Raw genomic sequence first — 5,798 nt, 5'->3', positions numbered from 1 at the left:
GTGGTGGACCCTCGCATCCAGTAAGCAAATCTGTTCAAAATACAGCCTTTAGAAATGAGTCAAAGAAGACATTATTAAACCAGGTATACAACCAGGAATTTACTATTTTGCCAGTGAATGGACGACCATAACATTAGCGCAATAAGGTTGAATTTAAAACAACCCGAGCTATTAAAAATATGCAACTTTATACAGCATTCGCTAGCAGTAAACTGAAAATCACTCTGACGCAGTTGAAAAAGTGCATGGAATATTGGACAAGCCTCTATTCATCTGAGGTGGTCTCTCCCACATACTCGCTCAACTATATCATCCTCTCATGATGACTCACACCAACAGGTAGTCATGGGCGATAATGAGCAAATATGGTGCTCTTGCAGAAGGAGAAGCCTCCAGGGATCTCTGTAAAGCCGTGGTGAGGTTAAAATGCTTTATGAGGTGTTGTTGCCTCCTCTATTATTTAGGATTTCTTTTGACCAGACAGCCCTCACTTGCGTTTGTTTTGTTGGTCAAAGAACTCGTTCTGACAGCACTCGCACGAAGGCATTTCTTTACTAAAATAAATTGCCCTGGGATTGCTGCACAAAGCCGGGCCTCTCGACAACAGCAACACGAGGGTGCATTTTTGACCCGAGTCTATTTGCATTTGAGCTGTAAATCATGACTTAGGAAAACCGACTGACAATAGAGCTATAGCAATGAGTCTAAATCTAGTCTAATCTAATGTTTATTCACTTCCATGTTGATTTATATAGCATAAGTTTATCAGTATAGAAATGTACACTTAAAGAGCGTGGATCTCAATAACGTCCTGCCTTGGAATGTTAAAAATTGACTGCCTGGATTGGAAGAAGGGGTGCCAAGTTGATAAAATTAAAATAGTGATTCACTGCTTGTTTTATGTTCACACACAGATTTAACCAACTGCAGTGAGACTCTCAGATGAAGTACGATAGCTTTAGTTACTTCTGAAAACAGCATCAAAAGATATGTGGTGAATGGCAGTCTTCGTGTTCACTGTGCCCCATATCACGCCCACTGCTCTTTACTTCGTTCTGTAAATACATTTTCTTAAAAGTAGGATTCAAAAGCATCTGTTGCTCACCATCGCAAATTGCAGCTCTCCATAAAGCGGCATACCGCAGCGTATAGTAAAGGGGCACGTAAAATACACAGGAGGACAGCGATTGGCATTTATGGGGGTTAATCCCGTGACACCCTGTCACATGACAAGTCACCCATGAAATACAGATCACCCATGAATGACACAAAATAGGGCTTCTTTAACATTAACCTGCCCCACATTTCTCAAACCCCCAAATCCTGCAGTACAGGGTGATGCCATCTGAAACACAGCAAAAGCATTTTCTCACACTTTTCCAATTTTCTTTCGAATTACAGCAATGCCACAACTCTTACACATTATTTTATAAGAAAAATGGCTATGCCTATTCTGGATGTGCTGGTTAACACTGGGCACATGAATGACTCCTTTGTGAGTGGGGAAAGACTTAAGGTCAAAGGTCGGCCAGTAGCCTGTTTCAGTACCTCTCCAGTCTGCTTGGATATGTGCCAGCTCAATAGTGTCATGTTTGAACAATGTCTCAGCTTTCCCGAATGACTCCTTACACTCTTTGTTTAACACGGTGCGTGTACATTTTAAATGAATAATATGGGAGCACATCCTTTTTGAGTTGGTTTCTCTAATATAGTATGAGAAAGTAAAACTAGAACTGATACAGAAAAAAATCCAACACATAATTACAATATTGTACTGGTCTGGAATAGTTTGACAAATTCGTCTGTATTTATATCAAAACCTGGTATCAGACTACATTGTACTGAAGACACTACAATATTTCTGTTGAAAATGTCAGTGTTATTTTTTTGTGGGATGAAAATAGATTTGAAATAGTTTTTAATTTTAGCATTGTGACAACACTTGACATTATAGAAGGGATCAGAGGTAAACAAAAAGACTGCTTTGTTGGTGGTGCAGTGGTTGGGGGTGTTGCACATGCGTGATCGATGCCATTGTGGCGTTGTGGGTTTGATTCCAGGCCTTGACCATTTGCCAACCGTCTCTCCCTCCTCTCTCTCCCTTTCACACTGCTGTCCCAACTAAAAAAAGCCTTTGGTACATAAAGCCTTTTTACAGCCAAAAGCCTTGAACGATCAAATACACGCACAGTCGCAATGTTTTATTTATGACCGATATCCAGGCCAGGTGTGTAATGCCGACCGCAAAGAATATGGAAAAGTACACTAAGGAAAAACTTAGCATTTTGCCAGATGTGTCCATTCTAAAGCGAGGTTAATATCTTTCCCTTACTCTTACAATTGGGACCTCCTGTTGCACTGTCCAATGTTAGCTATATGACATTGGAAGCCTGTGAGTAAGGTTCTCCATGTGTTTTTTCTGTTGTTGTAAAGTGCTTGTAAATCAAAGCTACAGCCTTTTATACAACAATGTGCACATTTATGACTAACTCAAAAGTTCATTTCCACCAGACCTGCAGGGGGTCGTCTATATTCACTGCATGTGATGTTTCGAATGTGGTCATGACATTGCCTTTACAGACAAAATATTGCCATAAAACATCTGGAAATCGTTGGTTTTAGTAATACTGGCACATTGTGAACAGGTGTATGTCTGCAGCCATGACCCTTTCTCGCTTTTACGTGACCTTTTGACTTTTTGTCATGGTCGGAGGCTCTTTGAACCCAGTGGTACTGCTGGACACAGATTACAGCGTCTCAACAGCAAAGGTCGAGTTACAACCAGCTTCACACTAAGGCTTCTTCATATCAGCAAAAAGAGCTTCAAAGACTCTTCTTTATCGTCTGTCAAGAGATTTTTATCACCAATCGTGGTTAAGAAGACCGTCTAAAAGCAAACATCTCCACACCAACCACCACGTTTGTAAATGTTAACAAACAACTGAGCTTTCCACATTGTTTGATTTAGGGTTAAGTAATAACTTTAAAAAAAACATGCAAATCTACATGAAAGACAAAATGTCACCTTTCCTGAACAGTTTTAGAGTCTTGAGTTTTATCAGATCTATAATAATAACTTTTATTTATATAGCGCTTTTCAGTGACCCAAAGACGCTGAACATAATAAAAAAGGGGGGGTATTTACAGACAGGGGGGGACAACACGTACAATACACATTAATATACAGATAAAATGAACAAGACAGAAGAAGTAGAGAGAAAAAGATGGGGATGTAACAGGGGGTAGAAGAGTAGGCAATGGGGTAGAGGAGGCTAGGGGTAGGGGAGGTCATAGGCTTGGGTGAAGAGGTATGTTTTTAGGCGGGATTTGAATGTTGTGAGTGAGGGAGAGTGGCGGACAGGTTGGGGGAGGGAGTTCCAGAGTCGGGGTGCTGTTCGGGAGAATGCTCTGTCGCCAAAAGTTTTGAGTCGGGATGTTGGTGCAGTCAGGGTGAGAGAGGAGGAGGATCGGAGAGCTCGGGAGGGGCGGTGGGGGATGAGGAGGTCAGACAGGTAGGGGGGGGGGGCAAGGTGGTGAAGAGCTTTGAAGGTGAGGAGGAGTATTTTAAAGTTTATGCGCTGCTTGATGGGGAGCCAGTGGAGAGAGCGGAGAACGGGAGTGATGTGATCACGGGACCGGGTGTGGGTGAGGAGGCGGGCAGCGGAGTTTTGGACCATTTGGAGTCTGTGGAGGGAATGGGAGGAGATGCCAGTGAGGAGGGAGTTGCAGTAGTCGAGGCGGGAGGAGATGAAGGCATGGATGAGGGATTCAGCAGCGGGGAGGGTGAGGCAGTGTCGGATTTTGGCGATGCGGCGGAGGTGGAAGTATGAGGTCTTGACGATGTGGCTGACATGGGGAGTGAAGGAGAGGGTGGGGTCCATGATGACACCGAGATTGCGTACCAGGGTAGAGGGGGGTGATGGTCGAGGTGTCGATGCTGAGTGAAAAGGGACCAGTTTTATTGAGAGTGGATTTGGTGCCAATGAGGAGGAGCTCTGTTTTGTCACTGTTCAGTTTGAGGAAGTTGAGAGTGAGCCATGATTTTATTGTAGAGATGCAGGCTTCGATGTGGCTGAGGGGAGGGTTTTGGGTGGATTTGGTGGTGAGGTATATCTGGGTGTCGTCAGCGTAGCAGTGAAAGTCCAGGTTGAGTTGGCGGAGGATGTGACCAAGGGGGAAGATGTAGCAGATGAAGAGGAGGGGGCCGAGGACTGAGCCCTGGGGGACCCCCTGCGTTACTGGGGAGAGGGTGGATGAGTGACCGGAGAGGGAAATGAACTCTTGCCTGTTGGTGAGGTAGGATGTGAGCCAGTCAAGTGCAGAGCCCTCAACACCCAGTTGGCGCAGCCTTTGTAGGAGGATGGAATGGTTTATAGTGTCAAAGGCTGCGCTGAGGTCTAGTAGTAACAGGATGTTGAGGGCCCCGGAGTCTGCAGAGGTGAGGAGATCGTTGAGTACTTTGACCAGGGCTGTTTCAGTGCTGTGAAGTGGGCGGAAGCCAGATTGGAGGGGTTCATAGAGGTTGTTTGACTGGAGGTGGGTGTGAAGTTGGGCGGCGACGATGCGTTCCAGCGTTTTTGAGAGGAACGGCAGATTGGAGATGGGGCGGTAGTTGGAGAGGTTGGCGGAGTCTAGGGTGGGTTTTTTGAGGATGGGGGTGATGGAGGCCAGTTTGTAGATGGAAGGAACATGGCCGAGGGATAAAGACTGGTTGAAGAGGGTGGTGAGATGGGGGATGAGAGCAGGGAGGCAGGCCTTGGTTAGAGTCGTTGGGAGGGGGTCGAGAGAGCAGGTGGTGGTTTTGGAAGCGGTGATGAGGTCTATGATATGAGAGGAGTTAACAGAGGAGAAGGTGGTGAGGGGAGGGAAGGGTGGGTGGTCAGGGAGAGGAGGGGGTGATATAAGTTTTAACTTCATCTGTCAAATTTTCACTGCTTTCCATTTGGCTTCCAATTTCTTCCAATATTATCTTCTAATATAACATGTAAGTTTAGTATTTGAATTTCCTGAGTGCATGTACTAGCAAGAGGGATGGCCTACAAGTTTGTTTAGCCCCACCACAACTATCTCCAAACTCTCCAGAGATGTCTGAAGAATAACAAACACTTCCTGTTTATCCTTGCATCCAGTCAGGACAGTCTGTTCTCAGCTGCCATTCATTCCAACACACAACTTTTGATATTATACTTTTATCAAGGGAGACATATTTCAAAATATAACCAGTTTCATATATTACAAATTCGCATTAGCAAGGATTTGTAGCATTTAACCTTTGACCTATCGACATTTCTCAAATGCACGTGCCCTGTGCTCCAGTCACAATGGGGGCTTGTCAGCAGCTCTGATGGGTTGGGAAGAGTCACCCATGTGATTGCAGTGAATTATTAGGCCCTTAAGTAAAGAAACCTCCTGCCCTCTAAGTCCCCCAGCTGAGAGGGGGCTCCCTGAGCTACTCTGCAGTTACTAAACTGTGTGTGTGCAGTCACATGGCCAGAGCTGATTCATGCTATAGAACTCGGGATGGTGTCGCCACATCTCAGAATCTCAGCTAGCCTAATGTTAAACACATGGAGATTAAGATAATAAATACTATTGGCATTCATTCAAAATGTTTGACACCATTATGTGTGATAAATGTATTTACCAATAGTGACGAAGCCACTATTGGTATTTGTTTACCTTCTTAAATTTTTTGCAATGCAACTCAATGGACATTTTGCACGACGGGATCGAATGTCAACAGCTTTAAGTTTCTGGTCAAAGCTCTATTAAAAAGGAGATTCACATGATATTCGCGA

This window comes from Eucyclogobius newberryi, unplaced genomic scaffold, assembly GCF_026437365.1.
Source record: "Eucyclogobius newberryi isolate DKJ021-1_F unplaced genomic scaffold, fEucNew1.0.hap1 SCAF_21, whole genome shotgun sequence".
In the NCBI taxonomy this organism is placed as follows: domain Eukaryota; kingdom Metazoa; phylum Chordata; class Actinopteri; order Gobiiformes; family Gobiidae; genus Eucyclogobius; species Eucyclogobius newberryi.
The sequence above is the reverse complement of the archived record's forward strand: the minus strand, read 5'-3'. Positions refer to the sequence as shown.